This window comes from Chrysochloris asiatica, unplaced genomic scaffold (genome assembly GCF_000296735.1).
Source record: "Chrysochloris asiatica unplaced genomic scaffold, ChrAsi1.0 scaffold00003, whole genome shotgun sequence".
Classification (NCBI taxonomy): domain Eukaryota; kingdom Metazoa; phylum Chordata; class Mammalia; order Afrosoricida; family Chrysochloridae; genus Chrysochloris; species Chrysochloris asiatica.
In genome coordinates this window covers 38,282,611-38,298,143 of record NW_006408521.1, presented here as the reverse complement: position 1 = coordinate 38,298,143, position 15,533 = coordinate 38,282,611, and the positions used below count along the sequence as shown (strand labels likewise).

Below are 15,533 nucleotides of genomic sequence, written 5' to 3'. Positions count from 1 at the left end.
AACAACAACACTCACTAGTGTTGCTCTACACTCACTAGTGGTACTAAATGCATGAATGCTGAGTGATTCATTTTAATTTTCCCTGAAAGAAATAGTATATCCCAGATAGTTTGCATGTGTCCATAATACGCTACCACTAGAAGGCAAAAAAATAACAACAAAAAAAAACCCACCTACGAGCAGAGTTTTGTCTTTCAAGCCATAGTCAATGAAAGATTTCAAACATGTATGTTTCAGAGAGAGTTTTTGCTATTATACAGTAAAAAAAATTGAGATTGTCTTGGTTTGGGGCCAAGAGAATTTAATCACTGGCAAAACCCGAAAGACCTCCTACCAATCTTAACCTCTAAATACTCTGTCATGCGTTCTGCACTCAGGTGATCCAGAGCAGTAACATAAAAGACATGAACTATAGAAGTCCAGCACTAATTGTTAATCTCAGTGACATGACACAGTCTATGACTGTTCCATTCATTGAAACTCTGGTGTCTACGCTCATAATAACTCTTGATTAGGCATTTAAATGTTTTCCTGTTAAACCCTAAAAATATTTTCATATTTTCAAAGGAATCTTAAACAGCACCGTTAATTTTAGCAATAGAAAAGTTGTTTACTTAGTGTGAAACAGATGAATAACCTGTGTCTCCAATATACCTTACACTGTCTTAATTCAACTTATGCTTGTTTTGAAATACTATTTCCTAACATTCCTAGATTGCTAACAAAGGATCTATCAGCTATTTGCAATAATAATTATAGGCATTATTTTAAATGACTCCTAAATTAAACTATAATTAATTTGTTTAATATAACAACTAAATCAACGATGCAGCAGCAACAACACATTTGCAGCATCAAGTCCTTCAAGACTGAGCGAAGAGGTGTAAGCCACAAGTTAAACCTTTTCATTTAAAGTTACTTTTCAAGTGGTATCTAGAAGAAAGGTGAGCTAAAACCCATCTCAGATCCATAAGGTGTTTGCAATCAAAAGGAAGATAGTTGTTGTGAAGTGCCGCTGAGTTGGTTCCGACCCATAGCGGCCCTGTATAGGGTTTCCAAGGAGGGACTGTTGTTGTTGTTGTTAAGTGCCTTCGAGTTGGTTCCGACCCATAGCGACCCTGTACAGGGTTTCCGAGGCTGTAAATCTTTATGGGAGCAGAAAGCCTCATCTTTCTCCCGCAGAGCAGCTGGTAGTTTCGAACTGCTGACCTTGCGGTTCACAACCCAACTCGTAACCACTATGCTACCAGAGCTCCTTAAGGAGGGACTGGTGAGCTTGAATTGCCAACCTTGCGGTTCAAACTGACTTTGCAATACTGCGCATTAACCCACAGCGCCACGCCAGGGCTCCTAAAGGAAGATCAGGCCTAATGATTTAGTGCTGAATCATAATCTTTAAGGGATGAGCCCTGGGCCACTTAAGGTCTTAAAACACCTGGGATGCTTTAAAAAAAAAAGAAAAGAAAAACTTCAGTATCTTTAGTAATTAAAAAGATAACATACTGTAGCCCAAATTCTAGCATCCTAGCTAAACATATGTTGTGTGTATCAAAAAGAAAATACTCTACAGTCAATATGACTCTACTTAATGCAGAATAATGACCACCCTTTACATATAAACACAGCCTGTTGGTAGTATTAATGCAGAAGGGTGTGGTTAAATAAGACTAAGTGCAGCTGGTAGGTGGTGAATCCCGCAAAGACTTCATTGATTTACAATTACAGGCAGTCCTGAGATGAGCCCCTCCAACTTAGGCCAAGGGCTGTTGTTACAGTGCTATTGAATCAGTTCCAACTCACAGCGACCCTGTATAGGGCTGCTGAGAAGCGGCTGGTGGGTTTGAACTGCCAATCTTGCAGTTAGCAGTTCAGAGCTCATCTGACACCACCACACCAGGGCTCCAGGACAACTCCTACTTGTTACTTTTAGATGCTATGCAAATTTGTTTAGTCCCTCACTCACACTCACTCAGCCTTGGAAACCCCATACAGGGACACTATGAGTCAGAACCAACTTGACAGCACACAGGCACTACCACCACGACCACCACCACCACACACTCACTGCCATCAAATCAATTCTGACTCATAGACACCCTGTGTAGGGTTTCAGAGACTAAAACTTTACAGAAGCAGACACTGTGGTTAGCAGCCCAATGCTACAGGGCTCCCAGGGCTCCCTACACCTAGTGTTGTTCTTGTTAAGTGCCATCGAACAGGTTCTCATGTTGTTGTTGTCGTTGTTAAGTGCCGTGGAGTCAATTCCAACTCATAGCAACCCTGTATAGGATTTCTAAGGAACGGGTGGTAGGCTTGATCTGCCAACCTCACAGTTCAACCTTGTAGTCAAGTGCTTACCCTACAGCGCCACACCAGGGCTTCTAGGTTCTCATAGCGACCTTATATATCGAGGTGGGGAATGTCCGGCCCAAAACATCATTTGGTCTAGCCCTGACTAAGCAACCACAGTTCCTGCCATGCCATTCCTGTTGTTAAGTGCCTTCGAGTTGGTTCCGACACATAGCGACCCTGTCTAGGGTTTCCGAAGAGCAGCTGGTGGATCTGAACTGGTGACCTTGAAATTCAGATAGACCTTTTCAGCCCAGTGCATTATTCTGCAGCATCACACCAGGACTACCAGCCCGTGGAGTCAGTTTCAACTCAGTGACCCTGTATACGATTTCCGAAGAATGGCTGGTGGGCTTAATCTACCAACCTTGTGGTCAGAGTGCCTATCCTACAGAGCCACACCATGATGCCTAGGGTCTCATTATTGTTGTTAAGTGCCATCAAGTTGGTACCAACTCATAGCAACCATGTATAGGGTTTCCAAGGAGCGGCTGGTGAGTTTGAACCACTGATCTTGAAGTTCAAACCGATCTTACAGTCCTGTGCATTATCCTGCAATGCCACATCATGACCCTTTATAGCAGAGATGGGGAATGTCTGGTCCTGCTAAGGCAACAGCAGTTCCTGCCATCAGACTGTTATTGTTATTAAGTGCCTTCAAGTTGCTTCTGTTCCATAGCAACCCTGTTTAGGGTTTCCAAGGAGTAGCTGGTGAGTCTGAACTGCCGACTTTGTGGTTCCAACCAACCCTGCAGTCCAGTGCTTTATCCCACAACACCACACCAGGACTCCTTACATTAGAGGTGAGTTACTTAAATGTTTGACCAAATACTACAGGTTAATTTTTAAGTTGAGAATTTTCTATGGCCCGTAAATGATGGTATAAATTTTGGCAGAAAAAAGGTTCCCCACCCTTGCTGTATAAGGCACTCTGGTAGCACAGTGGTTATGAGTCTGGCTGCTAACTTCAAGGTCAGCAGTTCAAAACTACCAGCCATTCCACAGGAAAAAGAGGAGTCTTTGTGCTCCCATAAAGATTTATAGCCTTGGAAGTCCTATGCAGGGTAGCTGAGTCAGAACCGACTTCATAGGGTTTCCAAAGCATGACTGGTAGATCTGAACCAACAACCTTGTGGTGAGCAGTCCAGTGCTTATCCTACAGAGCCAGGACTCACAACACAAATTCTTTACCACAATTACCTTCACTTGCTGCTTTTACAGGATTATAAAGGCTTTGAGTAAATCCTATACAGGGTCCTGGTGTGGCACTGCAGGTTAATGAGCTGGCTGCTAACCAAAAGGTCAGCAGTTCAAATCTACCAGTTGCTCCGTGGGAGAAAGATGAGGCTTTCTGCTCTCGTAGATTTATAGCCTCAGAACCCCTATGCACAAACACCAACACTATCACCAGATCTTCAAGAAAACAGACTGCCTCAGCTTTCTCCCCTGGAATGGCTGATGGGTTCTAACCCATGACCTTTCATTAGCTGGTCAGCACTTAACCCACCAGGGCTCCTTTTTCTTGCACTAACCCCACCCAATGCCTTCAAGGTGATTTGGACTCATATGGACCCTCGAGGACAGAGCAGAAGTGTTCTACAGGGTTTCCTTTATAGGAGCAAACAACTTCATCTAGCTCCTGAGATGTGGCTGATGGTTTGAACCAATGACCTTGTGGTTAGCATTCAGTGCTTATCCCACAGTGCCACTAGGGTTTATATTCTTGCCGTAACCAAAACAACCAAACCCACTGCCACTCCCTCAAATCGAGTCTGCCTCACAGGGACCCTCCCTGCAGTTTCTGAAGTAGAGAACCTTTACTGGAGCAGAAAGAGCTTCATCTTTCTCCCACAGGTAGGTTTGAAGCACCAATTTTTCAGTTAGCAGTGCTTATCCTACATCGCCCCCAGATCTCCTTTTTCTTGTAAAAATAACATCCATACACACCTGTTGTGACTTAAAAATGTCTACTGAAAGACACGCTTAGGAAGTGATCTGATTCCTAACCGGAGACTGTCTATATTATCACAAGCATGATAGCAGCAGGTTCGGATGATTACATGAACTGAATCTGGAGACAAACTATGGGTTCAGATGGAGCCTGTGCCACCAAGTAGGTGACTGCCTTGGGCAAAATACTTAGCCGCTCCATGACTCTGTTTGGTCACTAGGTTGTTGTGAGGATTAAGGAAATTAAATCATACGAAACTCTTAGATTAGTGCCTGGCACAGAGGTAGAGCAAATAAATATTAGCTCTTGTAAATACATGCTGACTCTCTGCTTCCTGAGCAGCATGGTATAACTGCCTTCAACAAGATATGTAATTTTATATAGGAGGATTATGATGCACATATAAAGTACTTAATGAGTTCCAGATTCTATTCTAAGCACTTTACATACGACGAACTTAACCTAAGGTTCTGATACAATCGTTTTCCAACGTTTGATAAATTCTGTGTTCACAGTTCAATTTCCAAAATTTTACATGGTTTTTCTCAACAGAAATGCTTCTTATACGCTGATCACTTGCACATGCGCTGCCCAGTACTGCTAACCAACTGCTTTGCGACAGGCAAAACTACCTACCTTACCATCTGGTAGACTTGGCCCAAAAAACAAAGCCCACTGGCATGGAGTCGATTTCAAACTATATGGGTAGGTAGAACTACCCAAGTAGGGTTTCCAAGGCTGTAAATCTTTGAATGATTTACATGCCAAGAACAGGACTGATGAGTTCAAACTGCCAACCTTTTTCTTAACCACTGAGTCATTGAGGCTACTCCTGGTGGGTATGTGTTATTATCAAGTGCCACCGAATCAGTTCCAACTCATAGTAATGCTGTTTCTGAGGAATGGCTGGTGGGTTTGAACTACCAACCTGACAGTTGGCAGTCCAGTGCTTATCCTACAGCACCACATCAGGAGTGTTGTTTGTTTGTTGTTGTTAGGTGCCATCAAGTCAGTTCTGACTCACAGCGAACTTGTATAGAGTTTCTGAGGAGCCGTTGGTGTTCTTGAAATGCCGATCTTACAGTTCAAACTGACCTTGTGGTCCAGTACATTATCCTGCAGCAACATACCAGAACTCCAGGAATGACAACAATACAAATGATAGACCTTTTCCAGGAAGCCTCACAACCATACCCTGTATCTAGGTTTTAAAATTGTGTGTTACCACTGTTGTGTGCCCTCCAGACTGTTCCAACTCATAGTGACCCTATATAGGGTTTCTGAGAGCCGTTAGTGGGTTTGAACTGCTAGTCCAGTGCTTCTCCTACAGTACCACAGCAGTTATTATACTGATGCTATGCTAAGTCTTCTTGAAGTCATAATCTGGCATGATAGGGTAAGCACTAGACTGCTAATGGCAAGGTTGGTGCTTCAAACCCATCAGCTGCTCCTCGGAAACCCTATACAGGGTTGCTATGAATTAGAATCGACTCGATGGCAATTAGCAACAACAATGTCCTCTTAGTCTCCAAAGGCATTCTTATTTTACAAGACCAAATCTACCCTTTAAGCATCATTGAGGACATGCACATTCATCTCAACATAATAACATCATTGAAAAAAGACGCTAGAAATAGCAAAGTGTACATACAAGACAATGTTCTTCTTCATTTTCAGTTAATGGTTAAAACTTACACCTGAAATTATAATCCTTTTATCATGCAAACAAATAGGTGATATTGCCAGATCATCTAGGTCATATGTCAAACATGTGCCATCAAACATTCCCTGCTATCATACATGTCAAAAGCTGAAATATACTGAATAATCAACTAGTTCAACAACTACGACTATGTTTAACATTGAAAATACATCAGTTTTTTGATTGTTGCTGTTGTTTCTATATGAGTTTTACCAACACACTAGCATCTGAAGTCAACTGTTAAGTGTTAGCACAGACTGACCTCTTTGGAAGTTGAAGAGTTAAATGAAGCAAAAGTAGCTTTTTTTTTTTTTTTTTTTCTGTTGCTTTCTCTGTAAAGTTAATCTGCTCAATTTAAGCACAGGAAAATGAGTTACAGCTCAATTACAGTGCAATCATGACTTAGAAATAAAAACATTCTATGTATGTTCCAAATGTAACTTAAACCTTATAAATAAATGGGTTGGCCACGTACCCTAATTACATACATCTTTTTAATATCCAACCATCTTAATTTTTTTAAGTCAAATTAAGGTTTTTCATTTTATCCTCTCTAACAACACCCTCACTGGTAATCTTCTGACCAAAATTAGGACGTACACAGCTGATGTAGACAGAATCAATCCCAAGAAAAGCAACCATTTCATACCGCGAAATCTAAACTGCCATACAATTTAAATACACACATTTATGTAACTGGTCCCAGTCCCTAGAATTTTATCAATTCCTCCCAAAGCCTGGCATAATTTAACTCAAAACCTCTTGGTTTAGTTAAAATCCATATCACTCCAGCAGGTCAATTGCAGCATCACAAGTGCCAAGGAAATTAGTGGTTTTACTTACACTTGAATTTTAAACGGGCACCTATTTGCAATTAAATCTCTGCAACAAAAAAGTTCACCTGAGGCCATTCTTGCCATTTTAATAGAGGCCCGGCTTATTCTTCCTATCTCTCTGGTCTTGCCTGGCTATAATAGCATGCCTCCAAAGAAGCTGGATGTGTCCCAAACACCAGCAAACCGGACCTGCTGCCAACTTCTCCCTGTCACTCAGGGCAAGAAGCTCAACCTAAGGAGTATATGTTTGTGGGTGTAGGTGTGTGTGTATATGTTAGTGATGAGGAGGGGAGAGCGGATTAGAGAAGAAAGGTGGTTGAACACTTTAAACTTTTAACAGACAATTTTAAACAACAGGGTAAGAACAAAACAAAACCAACACTTCTCCCTTCCCTTTTCCATTTAACTGAACACCTTTTCCAAGAGCGGGAACCTCCCACCCGCCACCTGGAGAGCACCTGGAGGGAGGGCTTAGAGACCCGGGATCACTCAAGCGTCAGCTAGGATTAGCCTTTCTGAAGAGCTCCCCACACTCCCGGGGGAAATGGAAGGACGTTCGAAACCCGGCCAAGCGGCGGGTGCTAGACCGCGCTCGGCCTTCCCACAGGGACTTTCCTCGCGCCCTGTCCGTACTCCCCTTCCCGCCCCTCGGTCCTAGTGGGTTCGCCCCAGGCCGCCGGGGCAGCCAATAGGAAGTCCGTCCCCCCCCCCCCAACCCCAGCCCCGCGAGACGCCTTGGGAAGGTTCCCGCAGCAGCAGCCGCGCGAGCACCGCCGTCCCCAGCGGGAGGAGAGACGGCGCCAACGCCTCCTTCCCCTCGGGATTACCTCGCAGCAAGCAGGCGGCTTTGTGCTTCCCTCCCTCCTGCTCAGCGGCTGCCGGGTTGCAGCGGCCACCGATCCGCTGCCGCCGCCTCTCGAGCACCGCACGGCTCCGGAGGGGAGGGAAGGGGAGGGGAGGAAAAGGGGCGTGAGGAGGGAGGGGCCTGGGCGGCGATCCCCGGGTGGCAGGAAACGGCGACACCTGGGTCACCGATGCCTCTCTAGCACTCACTCTCCGTTTCAAAAATATAACTTAAACTCAGTTCCTCCTTCACCTCCCGCCCCTCACCCAGGCGACCGTTAAGGACTGGCGGCTCGCGCCCTGGCGGGACTGGCCTTACGCCCCCCGAGCGTCCTCTAGCCCCGCCCTGGGCCACGCCCCCAGGCCCCAAGCCCTCATGACCCCGCCTTCCCGCACTCCCGAGGCCCCTGGCCCCGCCCCACGAGCCCCAGAACTCCCTGGTCCCGCCCCTCGGGGCCCCGCCTCGTGCAAGCACCGAAAGCCCCTGGCCCGGCCTCCGCCTGGCGCGACCCTGAGCTCTCCCTGGCCCCGCCCCGAGCGCTCCGGCCCCGCCCTCCACGACCCCCTCCCCTCCCGCAAGCATGTAATCTTCCAGGCCGCAGCCTCGGGGTGGCGAGGGCGCCTGCACGCTTGGTGCAGGAAGGACGCCTGGAGTCCTTCACCGTATTCTTCCCCCACGGACCCGCGGCATCCCCTGAGGGCTGGAGTGGGAAACGACCCCTACGGAAACCAGGGAGGGAAGGAAAGGGGCCTCGGAAATGTCTACCGCCGGGACCTGACTGAGCGAGCTCCCCACTCCTGAGGCTGAGCCGGCGCGTTAGCACCCCACACTGGCGGCTTAGTCTTCAAAGGGAGGCCGACCACTACTGAGGTTCAGCCCTGCACGCCCCAGTAAAATAGGGCCTTGCTCTTCCGATCAGCTTGTGGCAACGCCTCCTCCGCCGACGGCAGGCTGGGGGCTCTAAATCGGACTCCACTTACACACGTCGAGGGTTACCCCCATCTCCCTCCCTCACCAACCATTGCTTTGACCCCTACCTCGTGACCTTCCGAGAGCAGACGTCTTGGAGGTAAAAAGTCAAGGCACTGCTAAGCGCCTTCAAAATGAATCGGGGCAAACTTTGCAACGAGGCAATTGCAAGGGTTGATCCAGCCACAGGTGACGCTGGGCCGCCCACTCTCGCCGACAGACGCCTTGCTGGCCCCAACTGTTTCTCGAAATAGACCTCCCAGCCACGCACACCTTTCTCTACCGTGGACCCACTACTTGCACATCCCTCCCACACACATGTCCTCCACTCCACGGGCACGAACACAAGTCTCCCACACCCACTGGCAAGCACACCCCGCCCAGCGCCATTCTGGTTATTCATGGTCTCTTGGGTCAACCCCACCCGAACACACACTACAAACTTCATTCTCCACCCTTATCTCTTCATTCCCAATGCACTGGTGACGACCCACTTCATTTCCTTCCTTTTCTGCAGACTCCTCTTCCCCCTCAAATGCTTCAAGGCCATCCCCCTCATCTTCATCTCCTCCCTCATCTCTTAAAAATGTACTAATTAAAATGTAGTTTCCTCTTCCCACGTATGAAGTGTGGAAAAATGAATCTTGTCTTAGCGCAAACTGTGATTAATTTATCCTCGTTTTCTCCCTCCACTGGACTAAGGCTGTAGGAATTCTAGTCTGCCACCATCTCCCATCTGCTCAAGCCTAACCATGCCTGAGGATTTTTACACACCCCTAAAAATCATGGGTAAGGGTTCTTGGCTTTGGGAAGGAAAAAATATTTAGAAAATAATTCAGCCTGTCATTTTATTTGGCATTTAAAAATAGCTGCAGTATTTGGGAGAGAGCTTGGGAGTGGCTGAATGTGCTCTTATATTTAAAAAAAAGGCAAAAATGGAAAACTTTGCATGCATTAAGGTTAGCCTTTTTATAAATAGCCCCCCAAAAAGTCTGTTAAAGACACATGTCAGATGATAGTCTCCACTATACAGAGCATTTGCCAGTTACAAACCTAAATCACCCCCCACCAAAAGAAGACAAATTACTATAATCCATTTTAAGCATGTCTGATGAACAACCTTTTCCATGATTATTCCTTTTCCCACAGTTTCTGGATAAAATGGATAAAAGATCTGCTTACCGCTGAGGATCCAAGGCTTGCTCCTGTCCAGGATTGTAGCTGTGTAAGTGTGTGTGTGTGTGAGAGAGAGAAAGAGAGAGAGAGAGAGAGAGAGAGAGAGAGAGAGAGAGTGTGTTCTGTTCTCTAGGTGTGGATTCTGCAGTGCTGCACAGAAACGAACTGCAGCCTCAGACCGGCAGCAGAGCAGCAGCTTCCTCCAATGCTGAGTAGTAAAGTGTGTGACTTCGTAGAGACTCCACAATTACCATTAGGCGCTGGCTTATAAGAGAGGAGGCGGAATCTTTCTTAAAGGAATGGGGTTTTTTTCCTCTCCCCTATTGCTTCATAAGAGACAGAAAGGGTGGAAGCAAGAAGCAGGGCCGGGGCTGGGCTGAATAAAACAGTACAGCTGTGGAGGGTGATGGTTAAAATGAACTGGGTAATCAAGGGACCGATTTCGTGTGAGTCAATGAAATGCTAGCAGCATTAGTTTTAAAGAGCCCTGCTAACTTCTAATGTTGGAGTGCATGGCAAAATAAAGTGGTATGTTTAGAAACTGTTAAAAATTTTGTGTTAATATTTAGTTTCCAAATATTGCACTAAAATGCTAATTGTATAAAGGGAGGCCATTTACTATTTACTATAAGAATTACTTATTACTATAAGAATTAAAATATATAAATGGATTAATATATTCAAATATATTCGTCTTAATTTTTTTAATTAAAAAATTTAAATGCATGTGCTTTAAAAAAATCACAATATTAATTATAGGAAAACCAAAAGTATGTATCTAAAGTTGTTGTTGTTAAGTGCCGTCGAGTCGGTTCCGACCCATAGCGACCCTGTACAGGGTTTCCGAGGGTGTAAATCTTTACGGGAGTAGAAAGCCTCATCTTTCTCCCGCGGAGCGGCTGGTAGTTTCGAACCGCTGACCTTAAGGTTTGCAGCCCGATTCGTAACCACTACGCTACCAGAGTATCTAAAGTAACTTTAGAAAATATTAGCAGAGGACTATGGTATTTTAGTAGCAATTAATAAATTGTTGAAGTGAAGATATTCATAAATGTATTAAATGCATGTGAATCTACCCTTTAGATTATTTAAATGTGATGTGTCCATACACCAAGAACGTTGGTGTCTGCATTATGCATTTTACATTTTATGGTAATATTACACATTGATTTAAACACCAAATATCCATGTTGCGTTTCTTTATAGGTAAATAAAGAGGCATGGTCTGAAAAATATGAATAGAGAAAAGTTTGGAAAATCTTCTGCTGTTGATTTTTTTATCCCAAGTGAGGAATTTGGATCGAAATTTTCAGGGATACTTTACCATTCCCAAACATTCTGATTTTATGACATTTCTATGCTTATACTTACATTCTTTGATGTAAATATGTCTTAAGATTATCCTTCCTGAAAACCTGGACTAAAAGTAACTTTTTTTATTTACTCATGTATTATCAAAAATTTACTGTATGCTTTCTTTGTGTAAGACACTGTGGGATAAGAAAGAAACAGTATTTACTCTCAAGAACCTCCAATACTAGTATAGGACCATTGTTGTTGTTGTTGTTGTTAAGTGCCGTCAAGTCGCTTCCTGCCCAAAGCAACCCTGTCCAAGGCTTTCCAAGGATTGGCTGGTGAGCTTGTACCACCCATCTGTGGTTCAAACCGAGTATGCGGTCCAGCGCATTAACCCACAGTGCCACACCAGGATTCCATATAGCCCAATAATTGGTGAAGATATAAGTGACATGCAATAAAGACAGAGAAGGTGGTTTTGAAATCCAAACAAGGAATGCAAAAAGAAAAGGAAATTCCCATCAAGAGAACAGCATGTTTAGACATCTGAATTCATTGCATGATCTTATTTACCTAAGCCAGCAATCTAGACGTCATCTGCAGCATCCTATGTTTCTGTATCCCTCTTCTCACTTAACCATCCAAATCTGACTCACCAAAAGTCCTGTTGAGTCACCTCCTGGTCGTTGTACTCCTTCCATTTAAAGAGGCACCATTGTCAAGACTGGGTTAGAAAATGTATACTCAGAGTGGTAGTTCTAACCCATAATACTCAAAGTATATTTATCACAAAAACAAAGAATCATTTTGTAAAGTGAACACTTTTATTTAAGCTATAACTTTTTGTCTTACAAGCAATTTTACTGAAGCAGGACCCTACTATACTAATAAGGTTTATTGGAGTGTTGTTGTTGTTGTTGTTAGGTGCCATCGAGTCAGTGCCTACTCATAGCGACCCTATACACAACAGAGTGAAACACTGCCCGGTCCTGGACTAACCTCACAATTGTTGCCATGCTTGATCCCATTGATGCTGTCACTTTGTCAATCCATCTCGCTGGAGGTAGTCCTCTTTTTCTCTGACCCGCCACCTTACTAAACATGATCTCCTTCTCCAGCGACTGGTTCCTCCTGACAATATATCTGAAGTATGAGAGACGAAGTTTGGCCATCCTGGCCTCCACGGAGCACTCTGGCTGCACTTCTTCCAACACAGATCTGTTGGTTCTTTTGGCAGCCCATGGCACTTTCAATATTCTCCTCCAACACCATAACTCAAAGTCATCAATTCTTCTGTTCAGCTTTCACATGCATATGAGGATATTGAAAATACCATGGCTTGGGTCAGGTGCACCTTAGTCCTCAAGCTGACGCCTTTGTTCTTCAACACTTTAAAAAGGTCTTGTGCAACAGATTTGCCTAATGCAATATGTTGTTTGATTTCTTGATTGCTGCTTCCGTGAGTATTGATAGTTGATCCAAGAAGAATGAAGTCCTTGACAACTTCAGTCTTTTCTCTGTTGATAAGAATGTTGTTTATTGGTCCAGTGGTGAGGATTTTTATTTTCTTTACGTTGAAATGTAATCCATACTGAAGGCTGTGCTCTTTGATCTTCATCAGTAAATATTTTAAGTCCTCTTCACTTTTATTTATTGGAGTAGTATAAACCAAAAAAGGAGCTCTGGTATTGTAGTGGTTACAAGTTGGGCTGCTAACCTCAACATCAGCAGTTCAAAACTACCAGACATTCTGTGGGAGAAATATGAGGCTTTCTGCTCCTATAAAGATTTACAGCCTTGGAAACCCTGTACATGGTGGTTATGAGTCAGAACCAACTCCATGGCACACTACCACCACCACCATAAACTAAAAAACCAAAACCCACTGCCATCAAGTCAATTCCTACTCATGATGAGCCATGTTCTTGTTGAGTGCTTTCAAGTCAGTGCTGAGCCACAGTGACCCTGTAAAGGGTTTCCAAAGAGCAGCTGGTGAGCTTGAACCACCGACCTTGCAGTTCAAACTGAATCTGCAGTCCAGTGCATTAACCCACAGTGCCACACCAGGACTCGATGGCAATCCTAAATAGACTTTATATGGGAGCAAAATGCTTTCTCTTTCTCCTGCAGAGTGACTGGTGGATTTGAACTGCTGACCTTGTGGTTAGCAGTCCAATGTGTAAGCCACTAGGCCACCAGGACTCCAAAGTACTATAACATGTGTTAAATAATAACTAAAACATTAAAAAGTTGGAACATCATAGCATGGTAGTAGAACAGATTTTATTTTTTTATTGTGAATTGGGTGAAGATTTACAGAGCAAATCAGTTTTCCATTTAAATAATTCATACCTACACATTTTGTTTCATGTCATAGATTGCAAGCCCTATAATGTAACATTATTCATCCCACTTCTAAAAGAACAGAGTTTAGAGTTTACCTACTCAACCCTGTAATTTTACAAGTAGAAAAAAATGCAAACCCAGAGAAGCAAATGAAAACAGAGTTGGGGCTAAAACTGGGGTTCATCTGTGTCTCCCCTCTTAACACACACACTTATACATACAAGGCAAATAAGCAATATGTATGGATATAGTTTCACACGACACGCTGGTGGGGGGGCGAACTAGACGTGTCACAACAAAAAAGGGAATTTTCACTAGATGACACTATATATATATATATATATATATATACATATATATATATATAAATTGTTGTTGTGTGCCATTGAGTCGGTTCCAACTCACAGCAAGTCTGTGTACAACAGAATGAAATACTGACTAGGCCTGTGTCCTCCTCACAATCATTGTTTACACTTGAGCGCATTGCTGCTGCCACTGTTCGAATCCATCTCATTAGGGGTCTTCCTCTTTTTCACTGACCCTCTACAAGCATGATATCCTTCTCCAAGTACTTGCCCCTCCTGATAATATGTCCAAAGTATGAGAGACAAAGTCTTGCCATCCTGGTTTCTAAGGAGCATTCTGGAGGTACTTCTTTCAACACAGATTTGTTTATTCCTGTACAGTCCATGGTATTTTTAATATTCTGCAACAAACGCATCAATTCTTCTGCAGTCTTCCTTATTCAGTATCATTCACATACATATGAACCTATTGAAAATATTGTGGCTTGGGTCAGGTGCACCTTAGTCCTCAAACTGACATTTTTTGCTCTTGAACCCCTTGGAGAAGTCTTGTGCAACAGATGTGCCTAATGCAATGCATTATTTGATTTATTCACTGCAACTTCCATGAGTGTTGATAGTTGATCCAAGCAAAATTAAGTCTTTGACAACTTCAATCTTTTCTCCATTTATCATGTTTTTATTGGTCCAGTAGTGAGGATTTTTGTTTTCTTTACATTCAAACCTATATGGAATTTCCGAAGCTGTAAATTTTTCCTGGAGCAGAAAGCCTCATCTTTCTCCCACTGAGCTGCGAGTGGGTTTGAATTGTTGACCTTGCCATTAGCAGTCCAGTGCCACCACTGCTCCTAAGTGCTGTCAAATTGATTCTGACTCAGTGACTCCAAGTGTAGAGAGAGGGTTTGCAGTGAGCGCCATCAGGGCACATTCAACCCAAACCCAAAACCATTGCCGTCCAGCCAATACCTACCCTTTAGGACAGAGTAGAGCTGCTCCTCCACAGGGTTTCCAAGGCTGTAGAATCTGGTGTGGCACTGTAACTTCAGCACTGCCTGCTTGGAAACTCTATACAGGATGGCTATGAGTCAGAACTGGCTTCATGGCACTTAACAAATCTTTAAGGAAGCAGACTGTCTAATCTTTCTTCTGCTCTGTGACTGATGGAGCAGCTGAGTGCTTAACCACTGCACCACTAGGACTCACAAGGCATGTATACATGTTGTATAAACTAAAGAAATATGTCAAACAAGTATTTATAATGTGTGTCAATATTAACACCATTTTGTTTTCAGGGCGTGGAGGCATTTGTCAGGGAAATGGTTAAAGAATGGAGGGAGGGAGAAGGGGGAATAAAATAATCCAGGGAAACCGTGACAGTACTTATTGGCAAACTCTTATCTTCCGCTCTAGTGACAGGGCCTTCAACTCTGTCAGTTGCATCTTCGCATCCATCAGTGCTTCCGTTTCCTTTTGTACCTATCCTCACACAAGAGAAGTTCATTTTGGAACCAAGTGGCAGAAAGTATTGTAGAGACTTAATTCTGAAAGTTGAAAGTTTCTTTATGGAAGTTGAAAGTTTGGGGATAGACACCAACACGTCCCTTATTCCCTAATCTGGTATTCCTAATAAGGAACCTGACATGAACCTAAATGCAGTTTTCTTAGTTTCAAGAAGGCATATGAGTTTAAGTGTCTGGTAGTGTAGGGGTTATGAGTCGGGCTGCCAACCTCAAGGTCAGCAGTTCGAAACTACCAGCGG

The 15,533-nt window shown here is 43.8% G+C and overlaps 1 protein-coding gene across 1 annotated transcript in view; it reads right to left on the bottom strand.

Annotated features, from left to right (window-relative positions):
* ADD3 (adducin 3 (gamma)) overlaps positions 1-8,004 on the bottom strand; it is a 161,484-nt gene extending 153,480 nt beyond the window's left edge. The window contains exon 1 of the mRNA XM_006831328.1: positions 7,666-8,004. The gene's annotated coding sequence lies outside the window, so the exon portion shown is untranslated. The remainder of the gene's footprint in view (positions 1-7,665) is intronic.
* Between the last annotated feature and the right edge of the window lie 7,529 nt (positions 8,005-15,533).